At 39.6% G+C, this 26,633-nt stretch overlaps 1 long non-coding RNA gene across 2 annotated transcripts in view; it reads right to left on the bottom strand.

Moving 5' to 3' along the window:
- The window catches only part of LOC149126694 (uncharacterized), a 45,105-nt gene extending 42,922 nt beyond the window's left edge, over positions 1-2,183 (bottom strand). For both annotated transcript variants that reach the window (XR_016233460.1, XR_016233461.1), the window contains exon 1: positions 1,927-2,183. This is a non-coding gene — a long non-coding RNA (uncharacterized LOC149126694). The remainder of the gene's footprint in view (positions 1-1,926) is intronic.
- Positions 2,184-26,633: the final 24,450 nt, after the last annotated feature.

Here is a 26,633-nt window from a genome sequence, read left to right as displayed (position 1 = left end):
CCAGGAAATTCTTCCAGGTCTCCCACATGGATGCAGAGGTCCAAGCACTTGGGCCATCCTCCACTGCTTTCCCAGGTGCCCTAGCAGGGAACTAGATCAGAACTGGAGCAGCGGGTATTCGCTCAAACCAGCACCCACATTGGATGCCAGCCCTACAGGTCATGGCTTTAACCCACTGAACCACAGCACCAGCCCTGAAAATTGCAAGTATTTACATTATTCACTGTCGGTACTATGGAAAGGAAAGCTTGGTTTAGTTGTCCTCCTAAGTGAATGGACATCTCACAGATTGGTTCCTTTGTTTGAAGGTTCCATTTATGCTCTGAAAGTTCTAATCACATTCCTCCAAAAATCTCCAGACACTATCCTGGTCTTATTTTTCCTTTATGTTGTATTTTTTTCTTTTTTTAAAAACTTTTTAAGTTTTAATTAATTTTGAACAGATTCAATGTGACTTGTAGATACAATTCTAAGAACATAATGATATTCCTTTCTTTCCTCCTTTCCTCCTCCTTTTTCCCTCGCACCCTATTTCCTTCTCTCTCTATTTTTTTAGTTTTTTTAGGTGAAATATTTTAAAATGACATAACATTAAAAAGGTTTAACACTTAACCAAATAAGAACTTTAACGTTTTGCTTTCTGTTCTAACCTTATTGATGAACTGCAATGTTACACTGAAAATGATCTGGCAAAGTCCTGCTAAACCAGAAGCTCATTTTTCAATGTTCTTAAATTTTCTAGAGCAAATATTGTATTTACCACTCTATTCTTCTTTGACTATAACGTGATTTGTTTTCCTATTACAAAATTGTTTCTGAATTTTCTTCTTACCCATCTGATTCTTATTCTGTTACCTTTTTGTCCTTATATTTTGCTACTACTGAATATAAACATAATTTTGACATTAAATATTATGAGATAACTTTTATTAAAAATAATATGCATTATCATTGAAGAAGATAACATGAAAATTATATTTAGCTTCCTATTACATTCGCATAAATTTATATTTCAAATATACTCAGTAAAATAGCTTTTGGCCGGCGCCGCGGCTCACTAGGCTAATCCTCTGCCTTGCGGTGCTGGAACACCGGGTTCTAGTCCCGGTCGGGGCACTGGATTCTGTCCCGGTTGCCCCTCTTCCAGGCCAGCTCTCTGCTGTGGCCAGGGAGTGCAGTGGAGGATGGCCCAAGAGCTTAGGCCCTGCACCCCATGGGAGACCAGGAGAAGCACCTGGCTCCTGCCATCGGATCAGCACGGTGCTCTGGCGGCAGCACACCAGCGGCGGCGGCCATTGGAGGGTGAACCAACAGCAAAGGAAGACCTTTCTCTGTCTCTCTCTCTCACTGTTCACTCTGCCTGTCAAAAAAAAAAAAAAGCTTTTATATGGTCTTCTGTACAAAAGAATAAATTTACCTCTACATTCCAATGATTCTGAGACAAATGAAAAAGAAAATTAATCAGCTTAGAAGGACTTAATTATTACAGCTTAATTTAAACTTCTATCATTTTTTTACAGACCTACTAAGTAGCCACGTGGTTTCCTGCTTGTGCATCCAGAGTCAGGCAACTTGTGCTGCATTATAGAAGTCTCTATTCTATTTTCAGACAGCTGTGATAGTTTAAAAAATCATTCATTATTTCATCTAAAAATAAATAAGTACACTGGGAGTGATGAGGAAGAAGGAGAAGGAAGAGAAAACAATGTATATTGGAAATGAGGTTAATGAGTTGAGAACTCCTTAAGGGAGCTTTAGGAAAAGAAAGAAATGAGAAGTCAATTGATCATATCTTAGACCAACTTAGACCTGCACTTTGTAACTGTAACTAAAATATTTCCCTTAGAAGCACTAGCCACACAGACTGTGTGTGTGTGTGTGTGTGTGTAACGTCAACAGTAACAGCAGTAACAAAGCAAAACTCACCTTCATGTCTCCCATGCTCCACTGACCGAATTGCCATCTAGGCATGGAATCCGTTTCACGTGTGACACTTCTGATCCACGAGAAATTACTAGGTCTCCTCAAATCTGCTTTTGTAGGAGCCCAGAAATTCTTTGCACTAGCTAGACTGGGAAAGAATCTACCACCCCGGTAATATCACCAAGTCAGAGGGAAACTTCAGTACTATGAACCAGGTTTCTTGATCCTGAGGTCTGCAGCCAGGTGCAGCTTAGAATTAATTCAGAAGCAGGTAAGGAGACTCTGGACCATGAACCCATAGGATCGTAAAACAGCATTTCAGTTACAAGTTTGCATTTGAACACTTGCACAGATAATCACAGGTACACACAAAGACCAATTCATATTTGGCAAACATTTGAGAACTGGGTATTGAGATCCTTTTCCCATTTCTTAACTAGATTGGTTGCCTTTTGTTACTGTTGAGTTTTGTTTTGTTATTGTTGAGTTTCTCATATATTGTAGATACAAGTAAATATTAGCTCATGATCTACTGAGAATGATTTAGGCTTACTCATGAAGTCTTGCAGCCATGATTGACCTAGGATGGCCTCAGCTAGAACATCTAGATCAACTTACCTTTGCTACATATTTCTCATCCTCCAGTGGTCCAGTCTGGGTGTGTTTTTTTAATGTCAAAGAAGAGTGAGAGACAAGAGAAACATGCAAGTTCGTTTAATGCACAAGTTGTAACTACTGACGTGCCTTAATAAATAAACTTACATTATCAAATTTGAAATTAAGAGGAAGGGATTATATACTTCTTAATGGGAAAAGTCACATACAGAGAGAGGACGAATTTGGACTACTAGTGAAATTAATAAACTTCTCAGGTATAGAGCATTGACGAATAATAAATCAAATAGCATTTTTAGTGTGCCTTATAGTTTTATTTTTAAGCATTTGCGCCTAACAGAAGAGCCGGAGATCTTTGACTTTGTGAGCTCAAATTATTTCAAAATGTTTAATGCACATTAGACAACCAAGTATAATTTGCCCTTGTTCTTTTTTTAAACTTTTTTTTTTGACAGGCAGAGTGGACAGTGAGAGAGAGACAGACAGAGAGAAAGGTCTTCCTTTGCCATTGGTTCACCCTCCAATGGCCGCTGCAGCCGACGCACTGCGGCCGGCGCACTGCACTGATCCGATGGCAGGAGCCAGGTGCTTCTCCTGGTCTCCCATGGGGTGCAGAGCCCAAACACTTGGGCCATCCTCCACTGCACTCCCTGGCCACAGCAGAGAGCTGGCCTGGAAGAGGGGCAACCGGGACAGAATGCGGCGCCCCGACCGGGACTAGAACCCGGTGTGCCGGCGCCGCAAGGTGGAGGATTAGCCGCGGCACCAGCCATTTTTTTAACTTTTATTTAATAAATATAAATTTCCAAAGTACAGCTTTTGGATTACAGTGGCTTTTTCACCCCACAACCATCTCCTGCTCCCTCTCCCACCCATTCACATCAAGAGTCATTTTCAATTATCTATATATACAGATAAATTTAGTATATACTAAGTAAAGAATTAAACAGTTTGCACCCACACAGAAACACAAAGTGTAAAATACTGTTTGAGTACTAGTTATACCATTAATTCACATAGTACAACACATTAGGGACAGAGATCCTACATGGGGAGTAAGTGCACAGTGACTCCTGTTGTTGACTTAACAAATTTACATTCTTGTTTATGGCGACAGTAATCACCCGAGGCTCTTGTCATGAGTTGCTAAGGCTATGGAAGCCCTTTCAGTTCGCCAACTCATTTCTTATTTAGACTAGGTCATAATCAAAGTGGACGTTCTCTTCTCCCTTCAGAGAAAGGTACCACCTTCTTTGATGGCCTGTTCTTTCCACTGGGATCTCACTCATAGAGATTTTTCATTTAGGTCTTTTTTTTGCCACAGTGTCTTGGCTTTCCATGCCTGAAATACTCTCATGGGCTTTTTAGCATGGTCTGAATGTTTAAGGGCTGATTCTGAGGCCAGAGTGCTGTTTAAGACATCTGCCATTCTATGAGTCTGCTGTGTATCCCGCTTCCCATGTTGGATCATTCTCTCCTTTTTAAGTCTATCAGTTAGTATTAGCAGTCACTATCTTGTTTATGTGATACCTTTGACTCTTAATCCTAACATAATGATCAATTATGAACTGAAACTGATCAATAGGGATAGTGAGATGGCATAGATACATGCCACTTTGATGGGATTGAATTGGAATTCCCAGAAACGTTTCTAACTCTACCGTTTGGGGCAAGTCAGATTGAACATGTCCCAAATTGTACATCTCCTCCCTGTCTTATTCCCACTCTTATATTTTTTTTTGACAGGCAGAGTTATACAGTGAGAGAGAGAGAGACAGAGAGAAAGGTCTTCCTTCCATTTGTTCACCCCCCTAATGGCTGCAACGACCAGTGCTGCGTCGATCCAAAGCCAGGAGCCAGGTGCTTCCTCCTGGTCTCCCATGTGGGTGCAGGGCCCAAGCTCTTGGGCCATCCTCCACTGCACTCCCGGGCCACAGCAGAGAGCAGGACTGGAAGAGGAGCAACCAGGACAGAATCTGGTGCCCCAACTGCAACGAGAACCCGGTGTGCCTGCGCCGCAGGCGGAGGATTAGCCTAGTGAGCCACAGCACCAGCCTCCCTACTCTTATATTTAACAGAGATCACTTTTCAGTTAAATTTAAACACCTAAGAATAATTGTGTGTTAATTACAGAGTTCAACCAATAGTATTAAGTAGGACAAAAAAAATACTAAAAGGGATAAAGTATTAAGTTGTTCATCAACAGTCAGGACAAGAGCTGATCAAGCCACTGTTTCTCATAGTATCCATTTCACTTCAACAGGTTTCCTTTTTGGTGCTAGGTCAGTTGTCGCCAATCAGAGAGAACATATGATATTTGTCCCCTTGGAACTGGCTTATTTCACTCAGCATGATGCGTTCCAGATTCCTCCATTTTGTTGGAAATGACTGGATTTCATTGTTTTTGACTGCTGTATAGTATTCTATACAGTACATGTCCCATAATTTCTTTATCAAGTCTACTGTTTTTGGGCATTTGGGTTGATTCCAGGTCCTAGCTATTGTGAATTGAGCTGCAATAAATATTAAGGTGCAAACAGCTTTTTTGTTTGGCAAATTAATTTCATTTGGGTAAATTCCAAGGAGTAGGATGGCTGGATTGTAAGGGTTATATTCAGGTTTCTGAGGACTCTCCAGACTGACTTCCATACTGGCTTTACCAGTTTGCTTTCCCACCAACAGTGGGTTAGTGTCCCTTTTTCGCCACATCCTTGCCAGCATCTGCTGTTGGTAGATTTCTGTATGTGAGCCATTCTAACCGGGTGAAATGAAACCTCATTGTGAGGTTTTGATTTGCATTTCCCTGATCACTAGTGATCTTGAACATTTTTTCATGTGTCTGTTGGCCATTTGCATTTACCCTACACCATCAGATTATTAGAGAACACTGGAGAAATCCTGCAAGATTTTTGAACAGGCAAAGACTTCTTGGACTAGACCCCAGAGGCACATGCAGTCAAAGCCAAAATTAACAACTGGGATTGCATCAAATTGATAAGTTTATTTACAGTCAGGAAAATCAAGAGGCAACCGACAGAATGGGAAAAAATATCTGCAAACTATGCAATAGATAAAGGATTAACAACCAGAATCTACAAAGAGATCAAGAAACTCCACAAGAAAACAAACAACCCGCTTAAGAGATGGTCCAAGGACCTCTTCTATTTCTTTCTTTAAGATTTTGTAATTCTCATCATAGAGATCTTTAACGTCCTTGGTTAAGTTTATGCCAAGGTATTTGATTGTTTTTGTAGCTATTGTGAACGGGATTGATCTTAGCAGTTCTTTCTCAGCCGTGGCATTGCCTGTGTATACAAAGGCTGCTGATTTTTGTGCATTGATTTTATATCCTGCTACTTTGCCAAACTCTTCTATGAGTTCCAATAGTCTCTTACTGGAGCGCTTTGGATCTCCTAAATAAAGTATCATATCATCTGCAAAGAAGGATAATTTGACTTCTTCCTTCCCAATTTGTATCACTTTAATTTCTTTTTCTTGTCTAGTGGCTCTGGCTAAAACTTCCAGAACTATATTGAATAGCAGTGGTGAGAGTGGGCATCCCTGTCTGGCACCAGATCTCAGTGGAAATGCTTCCAACTTTTCCCCATTCAATAGGATGCTGGCCGTGGGTTTTTCATAAATTGCCTTGATTGTGTTGAGAAACGTTCCTTCTATACCCAATTTGCTTAGAGTTTTCATCATGAACGGGTGTTGTATTTTATCAAATGCTTTCTCGGCGTCTATTGAGATAATCATATGGTTTTCCTTCACAGTTTGTTAATGTGGTGCATCCCATTGTTTGATTTGCAAACATTGAATCATCCCTGCATACCAGGGATAAATCCTACTTGGTCTGGGTGGATGATTTTTCTGATGTGTTGTTGCATTCTATTGGCCAAAATTTTATTCAGTATTTTTGCATCTATGTTCATCAGGGATATTGGTCTGTGATTTTCTTTCAATGCTGCTGAATTTGGTGCTATTGCCCACCCTACTCTCCCACCTGCCCATGCTCTCACCCTACCTCCTCCTTCATTTCTTATCCTTTCTTTTAATTTTTACAATGACATACTTTCTGTTTGTTTCATAATCATAAGATTGACCCTCCACTAAGTAAATAATTCAATAAATAGTAAGAAGAAAATAGGTTAGATGGTTATACCTCTGAGAGAAACTAATACTTGAGCCAAGAGTAGGGGAGGCAAGGGAGTTATCTAAATGGATTTATGGGTGAAGAGTTTGCCATGCAGAGGAAAGAATTTCAGCAGAGGCCGTGAGGTAGGAATATGCCTGCTGTTTCCAATGATTGTTAAGGGATCAACATGGCTGATATGAAATGAGCCCCAGAAAACAATAGAAGAAGTTATGAAGGCAGCATATCATGTAATATCTAGTAAGTCATGACATGTGATAGGCCTTTGATTTTAACTTTAGTAAAATAAGGAAACACTGTGGATCTATTATAGAAATTGCATACTCCCCTTACGTCTGAATTAAGACATAAAACAATCAATATTGCTGCTCTGTTAAAAAGAGAGAGTAATGGAAGGGAAAAATAAAACGTGTAAAATATAATTACAATGGCCTAGGCAATAACCAATTTTAACTTTGTCTAGTTTATGAACTGCTAAAGTAGTAAGATACGGTTGAAATTTTCATTTTTCCCTTTCTTCAGCTAAGGGGATGACTCCAGGATACTACTAATGCCTGGGCCTCAAAGAAAGGATAGTATAGGGATTGGAATATCAAATATATAAGGGTTGAAAGGATTAAGTATGTATCTAAGAAAATGTCTGGGGGCTGGTGCTATGGCTCAGTGGAGTAAAGCCCCAGCCTACAGTGACAGCATCCCATATGTGTGCGGGTTTGAATACCAGCTGCTCAACTTCTGATCCAGCTCTCTGCTATAGCCTGTGAGAGCAGTAGAAGATGGCCCAAGTCCTTGGGCCCCTGCACCCATGCAGGAGACCTGGAAGAAGTTCCTGGCTCCTAGCTTCAGATCAACTCAGCTCTGGCCATTTCAGTCATCTGGAGAGTGAACCAGCTGATGGAAGACCTGTCTGTGTGTGTGTGTGTGTGTCTCTGTCTCCCCCCCTCCCCCGGCTCTACCTTTCTCTGTAACTCTGTCTTTCAAATAAATAAAATAAACCTTTTAAAAAGAAAATGTCTGAAAACCAGAGATGAGAAGAAATGTGAACTGGAATAGAGTATGTAGGAGGAATTGTTAGAAAAGAAATCACGGCCGGCGCCGCGGCTCAACAGGCTAATCCTCCGCCTTGTGGCGCCGGCACACTGGGTTCTAGTCCTTGTCGGGGCGTTGGATTCTGTCCTGGTTGCCCCTCTTCCAGGCCAGCTCTCTGCTGTGGCCAGGGAGTGCAGTGGAGGATGGCCCAAGTGCTTGGGCCCTGCACCCCATGGGAGACCAGGAGAAGCACCTGGCTCCTGGCTTCGGATCAGCGCAGTGCGCCAGCCATAGCACGCTGGCTGCGGCGGCCATTGGAGGGTGAACCAACGGCAAAGGAAGACCTTTCTCTCTGTCTCTCTCTCTCACTATCCACTCTGCCTGTAAAAAAAAAATCACAATCAAAGTGTATTTTGTTTATATTTTATGCTATAATTAAACATATTTAGATTCTCAAAGCTTTAGGAAATATAGAAAGAGTTACATATTCAAAACCACAGATTGTAGCACCATGAATAATACAAGGGCTATGTAGAGTCTAAGGTTGGCACCCGTATTAGGTAGGCATTATTTTTTTCTAAAGATTTATTTTAGCCTAAACAAGAGTGTCAATTTGTTAAGTCAACAACAGGAGTCACTGTGCACTTACTCCTCATGTAGAATCTCTGTCCTTAGTGTGCTGTACATTGAGATTTAATGCTATAACTAGTACTCAAACAGTATTTTTCACTTTATGTTTCTGTGTGGGAGCAAACTGTTGAAATCTTTACTCAATGTATGCTAAACTGATCTGTATATAAAGAGAATCGAAAATGAATCTTGATGTGAATGGAAGGGGAGAGGGAGTGGGAAAGGGGAGGGTTGTGGGTGGGAGGGACGTTATGGGGGAGAAGCCATTGTAATCCATAAGCTGTACTTTGGAAATTTATATTCATTAAATAAAAGTTAAAAAAAATGAAATAAAAAAACCTTAAATTAAAAAAAGATTTATTTTATTTATTTGAAAGACAGAGTTACAGAGAGAGGTAGAGACAGAGAGAGAGGTCTTCCATCCCCTGGTTCACTCCCCAGATGGCTGCAACAGCCGGAGCTGCACTGATCTGAAACTAGGAGCCAGGAGCTTCTTCCAGGTCTCCCACATAGGTCCAGGGGCCCAAGGATTTGAGCCATCTTACACTGCTTTCTAAGGCCATAGCAGAGAGCTGGATCAGAAGTGGAGCAGCCAGGACTCGAACCGGTGCCCATATGGGATGTGGGCCTTGCACCACAGCACCAACCCCTAGGTAGGCATTATTATCCTCATTTTATAGTTGTTAAAACTGGAGCATAAAGAAGTTAAGTAATTTCTCACAATCATGCAAATAGTTATTGATGCAGCTAGCATCCCATTTCTGTTCTACTAGGTTACAAAGCACCAAGTTCATACCCATTCTGCTGCACTTTCTCCCTTGAGTTAAAAACTCACAAGAGTTCTAGACTTTTTAAAAAATTCTGTGATATTAATGATTTTAAATATCAGAAACTTCTTTTTTCATTTTGCTTTCAAATATACCTTCTATGAACTAATTACTATAACATTCTACAAACTAATTATATTCTAGCAAGATTTCCTCATTTGCAACAGCTCTTCCATGTGACTTGAGAAGGTTTGCTGCAGCCTGGTCCATCAGACACCCCCGATCATCAAGCCACTACTTCAGTTCTGATACCTATAACATCTTTGGTTGTGGTAGTCTAGTTTTCCTAATAGTTTATTAATGTTTTGTGAAACACTGAAATTTTCAGTATGCAATGTATATGATATTAAATTGTGAATTGGTGAGATGTATGTAACAGCAACATTTGAAGATAATGGTATTTGATATCCTCTTAAAGAAAAGTTGCCTACAAATTTGAAGCTAGAAAGTCACTGTATTAACTTTAAAAATTAAAGAATGACAATTCATGGCTTTTTAGATTTTTGAATCAGGCAGTAGTCAGTGTATCTGAGGAAAGCCAGCTCACCAAGTCCTCCCAGGCAGCAGTAGGAGAAAAATGTACCTAGAACAGCTCTGATAGATTTGGAAAGTCCATCCATACTCACTTTCAGTTTAACAGCAGAGGACAACAGAGGTGGTTCTGGAACAAAGTACTGTGAAAATAATAGCCATAAGCAGTGGCTCAGAGACCCCTGACACCTTGTTGAACATCCTTAAGAATGCTGATCTCAGCCTGGCATTTCAGACCTACACAGTACACAGACCAGGTTCAGAAGGTTCTTTTTATTTTTTTAAAGATTTATTTTTATTTATTCGAAATACAGAAGTACAGAGAGCGGTAGTGGGAAAGAAAGAGGTCTTCCATCCACTGGTTCACTCCCCAAATGACCACAACGGCCGAAGCTGGGAAGATCTATAGTCAGGAGTCAGGAGTTTATTCCAGGTCTCCCACACAGGTGCAGTGACCCAAGGACTTGGAACATCTTCTGCTTTCCCAGGTCATAGCAGAGAGCTGGATCAGAAGAGGAGCAAATGGCGCCCATATAAGATGCTGGCGCTTTAGGCTGGGACTTTAATGTGCTGTGCCACAGCAGCAGCCCCAGAAAGGTTCTTGAAACGCCCTCTTGTCTGAAGAAACAGAAACATCAGACAATGGTGATGGAGATCACAATTCTATCATTTTGGATCCTGAGATATTGGAGCCTAGGCAGGATGAGGAGGACATGGACTTTGAGGAGGATGGTGAGATTTTTTTTTTTTTTTGCCATGAAACTCTCGAGGTGGTGCCCCTTTGGAAATATGTGAATCAATTCAAGATGACGAATAATGAAGTTAAGCCGTTTAGTTGCGGTCCCATCACAGCCTGCAGGACAGTGGGCCAGGGGCAGTCAATGAAGGAATCAGGAGGATTAGGAGGGTGTGAGGGTGCAGGGGGTGTCACAGACCATGAGCATGCCAAGTCCGAGAGGTGTTTACTGTATTGAGATTTATTAACACAGGCTTCTTAGTGTCAGTTATGCAGATAGCAATTTATTAGAAGAGTGTAAGTCCATTAACTATAGTAGATTCCAACCTTAGACACTTCACCCTAGATATTTCTGTTCCCATTGACTTTTAAGATGGAATTTCTATTTATTTAATTATTTGATATTTATTTTAAAATTTTTTCTTAATATAAACAGAATAGATTTCATGTATTTCATAGATACAATTCTAATAAAATAACCGTACTACCCTCCCTCTATCTCCTCTCCTTCCTTTCTCTCTTTTTTGTTCTTGTAATTTTTGCAATAGCATACTTTCAATTTACTTTATAAGCACAGGATTAAAATCCACACTCCACACTTGCAAGTGTATTTTCTTTTACTTCAGGTCTCAGGATCTCTGTATTGAGCCTATATGGCATAGACATGTTCTAATAAGAAAAAGTGTCACTTGGCCAAAGATAGCTGGATCTAAGCAATTGGCAAATCTAGTTTTGATTTTATCTCCTAACTTGTAGAATAATAGGAATATGTTAATCTCAATATTTCAATCACAAACACTAGTAAAAAAAAAGATAAAAAAAGATACATATCACAGCTGAGGACTCACACCAAATACTGGAATAGAAGAAATAAAAATGTCACATACAGATGAATTTTTTGCGCACCTAGAAACTGAATAGTCCCATGGTTTGAAATCAGATTACAATCAAAATGATAGAAAGTGTTTGAAATCTTTTGATAACACTTGAGAGAGAATGGAAATCTTTTTCTCCTTTTTCTTGATGTCTTTGCTAAGGTGAGAAATTCTGGCTCTGCTTCATGCAACAAGTTGATAGCAAGAAACAATTTATCCCAAAAAGAATATCCTTACCAGTGTTGTTCCCCAAGGATGTTCACCCACAGCCTACAGCAGAACGTATCTATGCTACTTGTTTCAGTACTTCTTAGGCAATGGCAATAGGAACCTTACTCTCTTCAAATTTGCTATCTTTCTAACTTTAGGTAAGGCCAGCTCTACAATCTCTGTACTTTTCCAACCTTATCTTTAAAAAGGCAAAGGCTAATCCTAGCAGGATCAGTCCCTACTGATCTTGAATTGGGCCAATTCATTACATCTCTTACTCACTTTGGGTAAAATAAGTAGGCAGGCAGAGGAAGGGAGTCAGGGAAAGAACTGCAGATTTCCTCTATGACACAATCGTCAAAAAATATAAAATTAACCCCAAGTTCTAGGAGGGAGGGAATTAGCATCTTTGAAATTTTGACCGTTCAACCAGTCATGTACCAACCCTCATTGTTCTTTCTGAGAAATACATATTCAGAGTCATAAGGCACAACGAACTGTGGTGTGAAATTCCTCTTGGCTTAAAATATTAACCTACTTATTGTCCATTCTCATTGTCATCCAACTAATCACCAGAGTCACCTGATAAGCTTTGTAAGTGGAGCTGCCAAGTTTCTACCTGAGACTAACCACCTAGAGATAAGTGATTTCACAACTGTGCTCAATAGATTATACTGTGCACATAGGATCAAGAAGCACGGGCCTGTGCTGACAGCTCTGTGCCTCCGAACCTTATCTATCAGCTCAAGCAAAGTCTTCCAAGGTGGAGTGAATATCAGGAATTCATAGTTCAAAGACTGCCTTATCACAACGCCACAAAGGGAAACGACTAGTGTTCTTTGAACTCTGTTATCATTAAGAGTTTCACTCTAACTGCCTTTACCATACATTCATGCTCCATATCACTATCTTTTTAGGTATATTGATACTGTGGTGCCTCATCATAAAATGAATCATAAAACATAGTATATGATTCTAAAATTATTGAGGATAAGTATAATAGATCTTGGACTAAGCTAAGGAAATATCCTTTCATTCCATCTTGTTTTCCTCATTTTTGAATATTCTTTGAAGAATATATAAGACAAGAGTAGTCTGTGAAACGAGATTGCAAGGATAAGAGCTTTCTTGTGAAGAAATAGGTCTCTACTCTGTGATTACAGTTACTATATTTTCAGTCATCTTTCAAATAGAGAGAAACCAATATAAAGCTCCTTATATTATTAGAGTTGTTATCATTTTTCTGTGCTATTTTCATATAAAGATAGAGAATTGTGTCATTCTTGCTTGTAAGTTTATGAACCAATCCTAGAGGAATCTTTTAGGAGTAGCTTTTTCTCTTTCCTACTACTTCTATTGTTTCTAACTTGAAAACTCCATACATCTAATTTTTAATCTTGCAATCTTTATGAAAATCTTCACATGGTCTCAGATACATTGATAACAGTTAAGTTTACCTCTGTATCAAAATTGTGGGCTTTTAAAGATTCAACTACTTTTTTCTTGCTGTTAGACAAGTCTTAGCCAAGTGGAAGTATAAAATAAATCTTAAAAAGTTTGTGAGAAATGCATACCATGAAGCAAAATACTAAAATTAAATTTTTGCCAAAACAAGCTTATCTTTTAATTCCATTTTTCCATGAGCTTTATGAAATACACTTTTATAATCTGTAGATTGTTTTAATGTCTTTTTGTGTCTGCTGTAAGTTCATGGAGATTTTTTATTAAAAAAAAAAAGATATAATCCCATTTGTCCAAGTTTTGCTTCTGATGCCTATGTTTTAGAAGCCTTATCCAGGGAGCCATCATCCACATTAATGTCTTTAAGTAGTTCTCCTACATTTCCTTCTAACAACTTCATAGTCTCAGGTCTTAAATTTAGGTCTCTGATCCATTCTGAGTTGATTTGTGTATAGTGGGAGAGGTAGGAATCCAATTCTGTTCTTCTACATAAATGCATACAGTGTTGCCAGCACATTTATTGAAGAGATTTTTCTCTCTCCAATGTATTTTGGGGCACTTTTGTAAGAAATCAGTTGGCCAAATGTATGGATAAATTTCTGGGTTCTTTTCTGTTCCATTGATCTAGTGTCAATTTTTATGCCAGTACCAGACTGTTGAAATCACAGCTTTCTAGTGTACTTTGAAGTCAGGTATTGTGATTCTTCCAGTTTGATTTTTTTTCCTCTCAGGATCACTTTGCGTATTCTGGGTCTTTTGCGATTCCTTATGAATTTTAGGGTTTTTTTTTTCTAATTCGATAAAGAATGCCATTGGTGTTTTGACAGAGATTGCATTGAATCTGTAAATTACTCTGGGTGATATAAACATTTGAATGATTTTAATTCTTCCAACCCATGAGCAAAGGAGTATCTTCCCATTTTTTTGTGTCTTTGATTATTTCCTTCATCAGTGTTTTATAATTTTCTTTGTAGAGATCATTCATTTCTTTGCTTGAATTTACTCCTAAATATTTGATTTTTGTGGCTATTGTAAATGGGATTTATTGATTTCTCTTTCAGTTAGTTCATCCTTGGTGTATAAAAAATTACTGTTCTTTGTATATTGAAGTGAGAAACTCTCTTGCTTCTGATCAGGCTAGTAATGTCTTATATATGCAAAGCCTATAGTCTTGGCATATAAAATTTAAAAGGACTGTGGGGAAGACCATGCATACAGAATATGGAACATAGAACTGACTTCAGAGAGTTTAAGTCTATATGACATCTCTGGGAGAGATTTACCATAAGCAGCGGTACAGTCTGCCTCAAAAATTTAAGGCAGAAAGAAAATTCTTATAGTTAGCAAAGTCATTCTCCCAAATGCTAAGTATTCAACAACAGCAGTAATAAAAAATAACAATATGTGTGTTAGGAATTTTCTCCATAAAGGTGATAGATAATCAATTTTTTAAAAAATTGAATTTAATATTTTCCCTGAAAGAACAAAAAATATACACCATATGACTTAATGTGAGGGCCACAACTCCAACTGAAGGCCATGTTGTCTTTCACGTTGGCTTTGTATAGACGTACGGCGCCTCTGTATGGTGGTCCATAGTGGTAGCAGGCTCTGTCTTAAGTCCAACAAAAGGCGTTGAGCTTTCTCATATTAGTAGTTCTCTCATAAATGCAGATTCCCTCTGAATGGATCAGCTTGAGTAAGATTCTTACTCCTGAAATAATTACTTGTGACTAAGAATACTTGGTATATGAACTAGCTGGATCTTAGTCACCTATTTCACCAATAGTTCTTACTCAAATTTCATGCACAATGAGGCATGGTCCCTAAAAAGATCTAGAAAATGCTGGGTAGACAAATACAACACATTTTCATTTAAAGGTACAGGAGTGGGAAAATATCAGTTATGGAGTGTTGATGCATTCTTGCTCTACTCTTCTTGAGCATTGACCGTAGTGTATAATAGAGACCTTATTTCTTTGGCCACAACAGTACTTTCCAAGTTCTATTGCTTCTCCTTTCCTGTGTGCTCTCATGGAGACTTTACATTGCTGCCACAGAGGGATTCTAATGCCTCTTTCTTCTTATCCTTTTACTCAAATACTGAAGGATTCTCCAGCGCTTTTCTTTAAAATGCCTGATTTAAAAGTGGCCGTTAATAGCCCTACTGTTCCCAGATCTCCCATTATTTCAGGAATATACAGTAATTATTATTGTGGAGGTGTTACTCATAAGTAAGGAACTTACAACTTTATAAAGATCCAATTGACACGAATTCTTGCTTAGTTAAAAAGGTAAAATATATCAGAAGAGTAGCATAAAAGTCCACCAGATAATTAATATGTTACAGTTGGATTCTAACTTAATTCTTTAGCAAGCAATCTCTGTCATAAAACTTACTCTTTCCCAAAGTGTAGAATAAGATAATACAGTTCTGTAAAATGAAAATTGGAATATGAAAGTATATTCACTGTGTCATACTTACGGGAAATGTTAAAACATTACTTTTTGCAGTGGTTCAAACAAATTTCTTCTGCCTCATACCTCTCAAGAATTTATATCAGTTTATTGCATTTTAGTTCCATTTATGAGATTGGAGAGTTGGGCTTCAAGTTCCTTAATATTTTCTCTCTTAAGAACTTATTTTAGTCATGCTGAGATGATTTATCTGCCCCATGTTGTCAGGAGGAGTCATTTAGACCTGGCAAATCTAGAATCTTAGTATCCTGATATGTTGCAGATCACCAAAAACATTCATAGCCACATTTCTATTCCTTTTATCTATGTATTTTACTTTGGGTACAAACCATCATAGCATATACTCCACCATAGACAGGAGGAATAATGAGAAAACATTGTTTTTAGTCTTCTTTGAATAAAGCTTTTAGCTACATAGAAAAGAGAAAGAAGAGATGATACACAAAAGTGAATGAATGACAACAATGTAGGTTAGGTTTCCCTTATTATAAATAATTGATATTCATTTTAAAAGAGAAACCAGGAGATAATGCAGATGAGGTAAGAGTGGCTAATACAGAACAGACACTAGGAAAAAAAAATTTGAAGAAAGAAACTTATTTAGGCAAAATATAAAATGTTCACCCCTTAGGGTAGTTTGTACAGCTGCACAGAACACTAGAGATAGCCAGGCCTAGGGATGTCAATTTTAATGAATAGGGTTCAGCAAACTTTTTCTTATTTTTTTTAACTTTTATTTAATGAATATAAATTTCCAAAGTACAGAATATGGAATTACGATGGCTTCCCCCCCATAACGTCCCTCCCACTTGCAACCCTCCCCTTTCCTACTCCCTCTCCCCTTCCATTCACATCAAGATTCATTTTCGTTTCTCTTTATATACAGAAGATCAGTTTAGCATACATTAAGTAAAGATTTCAACAGTTTTCTCCCACACAGAAACATAAAGTGAAAAATACTGTTTGAGTACTAGTTATAGCATTAAATCTCAATGTACAGCACACTAAGGACAAAGAACCTACATGAGGAGTAAGTGCACAGTGACTCCTGTTGTTGACTTAACAAATTGACACTCGTGTTTATGGCATCAGTAATCACCCTAGGCTCTTGTCATGAGCTGCCAAGGCTATGGAAGCCCCCTGAATTCACTGACTCTGATAATTTTTAGACAAGGCCATGGTCAAAGTGGAAATTCTTTCCTCCCTTCAGAGAAAGGTACCTCCTTCTTTGATGACCCGTTCTTTCCACTGGGATCTCACTCGCGGAGATCTTTCATTTAGGTTTTTCTTTTCCAGAGTGTCTTGGCTTTCCATGCCTGAATAAAGGGCAAAATGGGAAGTATTTTAGGCCTTGTGGGACACATTTACTCTCTGCCGCAAGTTATTTTCCACTGCTTTTTTTTTTTTAATATTTATTTGAGAGGTAGAGTTACAGACAGAGAGAGGGAGAGACAGAGAGAAAGGTCTTCCATCTGCTGGTTCACTCCCCAAATGGCTGCAACAGCTAGAGCTAAGCCAATCTGAAGCCAGGAGCCAGGAGCTTCTTCTGGGTCTCCCAGTTGGATGCAGGGGCCCAAGCACTTTGGCCATTTTCCAGTGCTTTCCCAGGCCACAGCAGAGAGCTGGATTGGAAGAGGCAGAGCTGGGACACATTACAGTGCCCTTTGGGGTTGCCAGAGCCAGCTTACTCCAGTACATCATAGCGCTGGTCCCTCCACTGCTTTTTAAAAAGATTTTAAAAGGCTGGCACTGTGGCTTACTTGATTAATCCTTTGCCTGTGGCACCAGCATCACATGTGGGCACCGGTTCTAGTCCCAGTTGCTCATCTTCCAGTCCAGCTCTCTGCTGTGGCCCGGGAGGGCACTGGAGGATGGCCCAGGTTCTTGGGCCCCTGCACCCGCATGAGAGATCAGGAGGAAGCACCTGGCTCCTGGCTTTGGATCTTCACAGCTCTGGCCGTGGCGGCCATTTGAGGAGTGAACCAATGGAAGGAAGACTTCTCTCTCTCTCTCTCTCTCTCTCTCTCTCTCTCTCTCCAACTCTACCTGTCAAATAAATTTTTAAAAAATAATAAAAAATGTTTTTAAAAAGTACAGTTCATCATGCTACTTGCAAATTAAATACATACATTTCTTAGAATACTGAGTATATGTGCTTCTTAGCATAGTCAGAAGGATTTCTAACATAAAGGTATAATCAAATAGAATAGAAAGGATCTCAAGTAACCTGGAGCATCTTCACTTCCTCTCCTACCTACGTGATTTGGAGCCCTTAGATAATGCAGACATCAGGAAGCTTTTCAGTTCTCACCAGCTGCTCTGCGGTCCTTCCAGGTGCATAAGGCACAGCTGATAACATTGTAAATGAACACTCCTGAATATATCCAAGTTAAGAAGACAGATACGCAACTTCAAGAAGTTACAGGGGGTGAGAATTCAAGATGGCTAGATAGTGAGAAGCCACACTGACCTGACCATTAGAAATAGAAGAGAAAAGCAAAAGATGGATCACATTCCCAGGAGACTGACAGAAATGTTCAGGGGAGAAGTGACAGAACAGAACAGAAACTGCATGGGATACAGAGGAAAGAGCACAAGCTGTCAATGTGGCTGTCCATGCCACTAGCAAACTCTGCATCCATGCAGCTGACTACTGCCTGAGAAACACTGTCTTCCCCAGACAAGGGAGGAAAAAGTTGCCATGGCACCCCGAAACCAGCAACTTTAATGGAGGGAGAATTCCACAGTCAACTACAGACTTCAAGTCCAGCCTGGGGAGCTGGCTGGGGTCTGAGGGTTACAAAGTACCACATGAGCTTCTTCATATGTGAAGCCTTTACTCTTTCTTGAGGTAGGCTTTTGTTCTGGGCAGTGGAATGCATGCCTGAAGACCCCCCAAAGTATAGACTAGGAACTTCCCAGACTGTACATGAGATGGGGCTGGTTAGGATTCAAAAAAAAATCAGCATATTCTCCAGAGTGATGTGACCACAGCAGGGTCAGTTCTCTGTAACTGTTTTCAGAAATTGTTTTTATAGATTCAGCTTTATCTCTTAAGCTTATTTGCAGTACAGTCTAAAAAATATTGGAGAGCAGCATCCAATAGAAAACATACCAGGTTTTTTATTTTTAATTTTTATTTTGTTTTTAATTGACACATAATAATTGTGCAAATTTGTGGTAAGTGGTATGATGTTTTGATGAAAGTATACATTGTATAATAATCAGATCACTTTGGACATTTACCATTTATTTGTGATGAGGCCATTCACAACCATCTATTTTGAAATTTATAAGTTACTATTCTTAATGCGTACTTATTTATTTTCATTTATTTGAAAGGCAGACAGAGGGGAGAGAGGGAGAGAAAGAGAGATTTACTGGTTTATTCCCCAAATGCCTGCAACAGCTAGGGCTGAGCCATGACAAAACCGGGAGCCTGAAACTCAGTCACAGCTTCCTCAATGTTTAACTCTCTCTGTAAATCTCCTGATCTTTATTGCATGGACATTCTTTCCACTATTCATCTGGATCAAATCCATTTTCTTGGTGTGAGCTCTAATTTTTCTGGAGTATTATATTTAAGATTTTCCTAAAACAATGTGTAAGAGGGTACTTCAAAAAGTCTGTGGAAAGTAGAACTGTGACAGTTTCTCAGACTTTGCTTATCTTTGATGAGTTTGACAGATTTGAGGACCTCTGCTAAGGGGTTTAGTAAAATGTCCTTCAATTTGCCTTTGTCTCAGTTGCTTTTAGTGGCTAAACAAGAGTCACATGTTTTAGTCAAAAAGTTTGCTCCATACCCCCTTTCATATTGCACTCTTTGGGGAGAAATCATTAAGTATAACCAATATATAAGAGGTGAGGGAGGGGAGATGGTGCTTATCCTAGCAGTTAAAATGCCCCTGATCCTCATTTGAGTGCCTGGGTTGAATTCTCGGCTCCTGACTCCAGCTTCCTACTAATGCAGACCCCGGGAAGCAGCAGTGTCAGCTAAAGTAATTAGGGTTTAGGGTCCTTCCACCAATATGGGAGACCTGGATTGAGTTCCCAACTGCAGGCTTCCTTGCGGATATTTGGGAAGCGAACCAATGGAAGGGAGCCCTCCTTCTCTCTCAAATAAATTCTTTTTAAAATATAATAAATAAATAAATAGGTATAGTATCTACACAAACCACTTGTAATTCTTCTACATAGGAGATTTATTTAGCCTTCCAATTTGTTAATGATCATTGGTTTATATAAGTATGAATTCATGGCACTTATTTTATGTTTTGAGTTATCATCAAATACTGACATTTATTTCTTTGCTCAAATAGTTACAGTTTAGAACATAAAAGTTCTTCAGGGGTCCCTGTGTCTCCCTGCCATCTCAGCATGGTTCTGTGTTTTGTCCTTTTGATTGGTTTGCCCTTGTCGTTTGAGCACTTCCCTATATTCTGGCAATGACGTGATGCTCCAGGCCTGCCTTGTATATTTCTTTTCCAGGTATAGAATCAGTAATTTCTTCATGGAGTCCTGGTTCCTTTACTGGAGAATGGTGTGAGAAAATGAGATTTGGTTCTAAGAGTGCCTTCTACTATTTGGGTATTATTCCGCCTAGGATGTCAGGTGTCAGGGGAAGGTGGAGCATTGGAACCTGTTCCTTCTAACTGTGCCCCTAAGCCAGCCTTCTAACCCCTCCCCCACCTGCTGGCTTTCTCATCCTCCAGTAAGCATTTATTAAACATTCATATAAATGTTTTTAAAGCTACTATCTGTGGGAGAGAACATGTGATATTTGTCGTTTCATGCCTGACTTAATCACTTAAATTAAGGGCCTCCTGCCCCATCCATTTTCCTGCAAATGACAGGATTCCATTCTTTAGGGTTGAGGAACAGTTCATTAAGCAGACAAACCACATTTTTTAATCTATCCTTCTGTCAACAGGTACCTGGATTGCATTCATACATTGGCTATTGTGAACAACGCCAAAATAAGCAAGACAATACAGAAGTATCTCTGGATAAATATGAACAAGTGTGATAGCAAGCTCATGTGGTGGATCTACTTTTGGCTTTTTGAGGAACTGCCATACTGCTTTCCATAAGAGCTGCATTAGTTTACCTTTCCATCAACAGTGAATTATGCTGAATGAATGTTTTGAAATACCCACTATATCCCATAAATGGGCACAATTATTCCACATTAACAAAAATGTAGAGGGGCCAGCGCTGTGTTGTAGTAGATAAAGCCACTGCCTTCAGTGCCAGCATCCCATATGGCCACTGTTTCAAGTCCTGGCTGCTCCACTTCTGATCCAGCTCTCCACTATGGCCTGGAAAAACAGTAGAAGATGGTTCAAGTCCTTGGGCCCCTGCACCCATATGGGAGACCCAGGAGGGGCTCCTGGCTCCTGATCGGCCCAGCTCCAGCCATTGCATTCATCTGGGGAGCGAACCAGCATAGGGAAGACTCTCTCTCTTTCTCTCTCTCTCTCTCTCTCTCTCTGTTTCTGCACCCCTATAGCTCTGCCTTTCAAATATATAAATAAAAATCTTTATAAAAATAAAAATGTGGAAAACCTTTATGGAATGGAAAACAATTAGAATTAGTTAAATGTATTTGAGACTAACCTAGTTGATGAAAAGAAGCACTTTTTTATGTTCTAGAGATAGCTTTTTGATTATTGCTACTATTTATCTATCATGTGAACAACCTCAAAATTTAGAGACTTTAAATGACAATAAACATATATTAGCCCAGTCATAAATAAACACAAAAACCCAGAACTGCACACAAAAACAGAAAATTAGAAAGATAATGCAAGCTACTGCTGCCCTCAGGACTTTCTAACTCACAGACACTCTGCCCTGCCACTGAGCAATAGTATCTGTGCACATAAGCCCCCTTTCCCACCTGCTCCGTGAGTTCCCCTGTCTTCCTCCCTTTCTGGATGCTGGACACTCTGCACTGTCTCATGAAGTTAGGGATGACCTCCATATACAAATCTGCCAAAGTATTTCCCAACTAAAGCTCATGTGTGCACTTCAAGACAGATCTTTTCCTTGGTCAACTCCAAGATCCTTGAACTCATTCCCTGTAGGTCAGCACCATTTCCTCTTCAGCACAGTTGTTCTGTACATAATTTGAGATACTACTGCATTTGCAAAATACACATCTGACAAAACACTGCTACCCACAATATATACAAGTTCTCAAAACTCAGCTAATACTCTGCCTGCGGCACCAGCACTCCGGGTTCTAGTCCAAGTTGGGGCGCCAGATTCTGTCCCGGTTGCTCCTCTTCCAGTCCAGCTCTCTGCTGTGGCCTGGGAAGGCAGTGGAGGATGGCCCAAGTGCTTGGGCCCTGCACCCGCATGGGAGACCAGGAGGAAGCACCTGACCCCTGGCTTCGTATCGGCGCAGTGCGCTGGCTGTGGCAGCCACTTGAGGGGTGAACCAATGGAAGGAAGACCTTTCTCTCTCTCTCTCTCTCTCTCTCTCTCTCTCTCTCTCACTAACTCTGTAAAAAAATCTCAAAACTCAAAAACAAAAAATAAGCAAAAAAAGGTAAAATATTTAACAAACACTTTATCAAAGGAGATATACACAGATACTTTATTTTTCATCTTATGAAAACCTAAGTTTTATTATGTTACCCTTCAGTCATCCCCTTCACTTTTTCAATTTAATTTAAGGCACACAAATTTCATGCATTTCACATATACAGATTTAGGAACATAGCAATTCTTCCTATCCTACCTTCCCTCCCATCCACAGTCCCACCCTCTTCCTCCTCCTCCTTCTATTCTCACTCTTAATTTTTAAAAAGATCTATTTTCAGTTTCCTTTACACTCATAAGATTAACCCTACATTAAGTAAAGAGTTCAACAAATAGTAAAAGGGAAAATAAAACACTGTTCCTCAACAGTAGATACAAGGGCTGTAAACAATCATTGAATCTCAAAATGTCAATTTCCCTGATCTGTGGTAACTAATAGAGTATCTAAAATGTCATGTGTAGGAGTGAAATTGAAGTCCTGTACATTTGTGGTGCAGTTAGAGTCAATAAACACAGTCCTCATTCCATTTGAGGATCTCCCAGCTTCCTAAGTTATTTTTTAAATGTACATATATAAAGGGTCACTTTTTGGCTTCAATGTAAATTAAATCGCACTGGTTGCTAATGCTGCTCAGGTCATCATGTCCTCACTGATATGCTGCTGCTTGAGGAGTGAGGCAGACAGAATAGTGACTCCCCAGAGAAGTTCACATCCTACTCTCTGGAATCTGTAAGTACGTTACATGGAAAATGGTGATCAAGGTAGAGATAAAAGTAAGATGTTGATCAGTTGACTTCAAGATGGGAGATTCACTGGAATTTCCTGGGTGGCCCAGCACAATGACCAGGGTCCTTGAAAGTAGAACAGGAATGCAAGGGAAGAGTTGGAGGAACTCAGTGTAAGAAGGCTCAACCCGCCAGCTCTAGCTTAAAGATGGAGGAAGAGGACCATGAGCCAAAAAAGATGAGCAGCCTCCAAAAGTTGAAAAATCAACAGATTCTACCCAGGGACACATTCTTCCAACACCTTGATTTTAACCCACCAAGACTTCTGACATCCAGAACTCTAATAGAACACTTTGTAAGGTTTTAACCCACAAATTTATGGTGAATTTTAAGAGTGACAATATAAAACTAATACAAGGAGTGCTCAAAATTCCAACTAAAATGGTTTGCCTATTTATCCTTTTAATTTTATCAGTTTTTATTTCATTTTCTAACACCCTGTTTTTAAGTGCGAACAGATTTAGGACTGTGAGATCTTAGCGAATTAACTCCTTTACCATATAAGTTGCCCAATTTTATTATAGATTATCTTCTTATTCTGACTTCTGCTTGTCTTAAATTAGCATCATTACTTAAACTTTCATTTGATTAGTGTTAGTATGGCACATCTTTGTCCATTTTTTTCACTTTGAACTATCTGAGACCTTTAATTTAAAGTGAATTTCTTACTAATAATATACAGTTAGGTAGTGTCTTTTTTATCCATGCCAGAAACCTTTGTCTATTGATTGGATCATTTGCACCATTAACATTTAAAGTGACTTTTACATAACCAAGTTAATTTTTATAACAATTGTCTATTTGTTGCATGTCTTTTGTCCCTCCACCATAATTTTTCACCTTTTCTTATTTTAATATTATACTTTTTAGGATTCTAATTATCGTATTATTTTGCATATAATTTACATTTTTAAAAGCTTCATGATTTACTTGGAGTTTATCATAAACATTTTAAAATAATCTAAACTGATTTTCACGAGTCTGGAACTCAGTGAAGGTCTCCTATGTGGATGGTAGGGATCCAAGTACTGTAGCTCTCCCAAGGTGCATACTGTCAGGGAGATAGACTATGAAGTGAAAGTGGGACTTGAAGTCACACACTCAGACACAGGATGCAGGCATCCCGAGTTTTATCTTAACTACATGCAAAATGCTCACCCCTGATTGTAGCATTTCTTGTAACAAATCTTGTACTGCTAAATTCTTTTTGCTTTTCTACAAATGGAATGAAAATGCCTTTCCTCCAGTTTTTGCTCTTTTAATATTTATTTATTTGAAAGAATGACAGTTTAATATTTATTTATTTGAAAGAGTGACAGGAAAAGACACAGATACATGCAGAGAGAGAGAATCTCCCATCTATTGGCTTATGCCCCCAAATGCCCACAACCGGGGCAGGGCCAAGCGTAATCAGGAGCCATAAACTCCATCCAGATCTCCCACATGGGTGGCAGAAGCCCAAATACTTGGGCCATCATCTGGTGCCTTCCCAGATGCCTTAACAGGAAGCTAAATCAGAAGTGGAGGAGCCAGGACTCACACTGGCACTGCTGTATGGGATGCAGGTATCTCAGGTAGAAGCATAACCCACTACACACCAATACCTTCACCCATCATTTTTCTGAAGAGCACTTTCACCAGATATTAAATTCTATTTTAACAATATATTGTTTTCAGGGGGACGGAGCCAAGATGGCGGAATAGTGAGGGCGCGCACCGATAGTCCAGGAAAATTTAGTTTAATAAAAGTGGAGTTACAGTAGCCTCAGAAAAAGGATCAGGAAAAAATTGCAGAGGAAACTCTTCCGGAGCTATTAGCTGTGACTCGGAGGACCTACTGGGAGAGCAGGGTCGCCCACCACGCGGAAGCCAAACCGCGGGAGCCACAGAGTCTGAGAGCCAGTGCGGGAAGGGGAGTCGATGTGACACAGACACTAGCGGGGAGAGGAGGGACGCCCAGGGCTCCGAGTCCACACATCGGCGCTGGAAGTGGAGGTGAGCTCAGTAACCGGAGACATTGGCGGGGAAACGGCGGACAGAATTTTAGAGGGAAGCGGGCATTGAAGCGGGAAAGTTCAACAGACTACAGGAGAGAAGGAAAAATAAATAAATAAATAAATAGGTGGGGGCATACTGGTACAGACAAGTTCCACTCTCCGCCAACCTTGCAAACTCGAGCAAGAGACAAAGAGCTGGGATATACATAATAAAAGGGGAGAGTTAAGGCTACAATTCAGTAGCCTAGGCAACCCAGTGGGAGTCCGCAGGAGAAACCGAGCCTGCACAGACTCTTTGGGTAGAAGCCAGAGATCAGAAGAGAAATACCATCCATTCTGCTCAGCCTTGCAATATTACTTACCTCCTGAATAAAAAATAAAATAAAATAAAATAAATGAATAAATAAATAAATAAGAGAGATTTACCATGCATAACCTGAGGGTGTCACCTTTGCACACCTGTAACCCTGAAGAACCAAGCAGAGCTCACAGGCCACACCCATCTCAAGCCTCCAAGGCTCCTCCAACAGCAGGCAGTCCACTTAACACAGACATATTAAAAAAAAAAAAAAAAACTCACAGTGAGGGAAACAGAATTAACCATGCCAAGCAATAAACACACAAATCGAGGGAACAAGATCAACGATGACACTATGACGCCTCCAAATAAACAAAACACCCCAAGCCAAGATTATGAAGATGATGAGATAGAAGAAATGCAAGATATGGATTTCAAAAAATTTATGATAAGAACATTTAGAAGTTTTCAAAAGCAAATCCTTGAACTACAGAAATCCTTATTGGACAGGATTGAAAATCTCTCTCGTGAAAATGAAATTTTAAGGAAGAATCAAAATGAAACGCAGAAACCAGTAGAACAGGAAAGTGTGATAGTGAAGAGAAATCAAAATGAAATGAAGAGCTCAATAGATCAAATGACAAACACATTAGAGAGCCTTAAAAGCAGAATGGGTGAAGCATAAGAGAGAATATCGGACTTAGAAGATAGAACACAGGAAAACATACAGTCAAACCAAAGAAAAGAAGAGGAAATTAGAAATCTAAAACATATTGTTGGGAATCTACAGGATACTATTAAAAAAACCAACATTCGAGTTCTAGGAGTTCCTGAAGGCATGGAGAGAGAGAAAGGATTAGAAGGCCTTTTTAGTGAGATACTAGCAGAGAACTTTCCAGGTTTGGAGAAGGACAGAGACATCCTAATACAGGAAGCTCATAGAACCCCCAGTAAACATGACCAAAAGAGATCCTCACCACGACACGTTGTAATTAAACTCACCACAGTGAAACATAAAGAAAAGATCCTAAAATGTGCAAGAGAGAAATGTCAGATTACTCTCAGAGGATCTCCAATCAGACTCACAGCTGACTTCTCATCAGAAACACCACAGGCTAGGAGGGAATGGAGAGACATAGCACAGGTGCTAAGAGAGAAAAATTGCCAGCCCAGAATATTATATCCTGCTAAGCTCTCATTTTTGAATGAAGGTGAAATAAAGACCTTTCATAGCAAACAGAAATTGAAAGACTTTGTGGCCACTCGTCCGGCCCTGCAAAAGATACTTAAAGATGTGCTACACTCAGAAACACAGAAACACGGCCATCAATATGAAAGAAGGGAAAGGAAGAACACTTACCAGTAAAAGAGCATGGGAAGCTCAAAGCATATACTAGAAAATATCTCCGGGAAAATGGCAGGGCAAATTCACTATGTATCAATAGTCACATTAAACGTGAATGGCCTGAACTGTCCAGTTAAAAGACACAGACTGGCTGACTGGCTTAAGGAACAACACCCAACTATTTGTTGCCTAG

This window comes from Oryctolagus cuniculus, chromosome 5, assembly GCF_051225735.1.
Source record: "Oryctolagus cuniculus isolate XC-2025 breed Fujian yellow rabbit chromosome 5, ASM5122573v1, whole genome shotgun sequence".
Classification (NCBI taxonomy): domain Eukaryota; kingdom Metazoa; phylum Chordata; class Mammalia; order Lagomorpha; family Leporidae; genus Oryctolagus; species Oryctolagus cuniculus.
The sequence above is the reverse complement of the archived record's forward strand: the minus strand, read 5'-3'. Positions and strand labels throughout refer to the sequence as shown.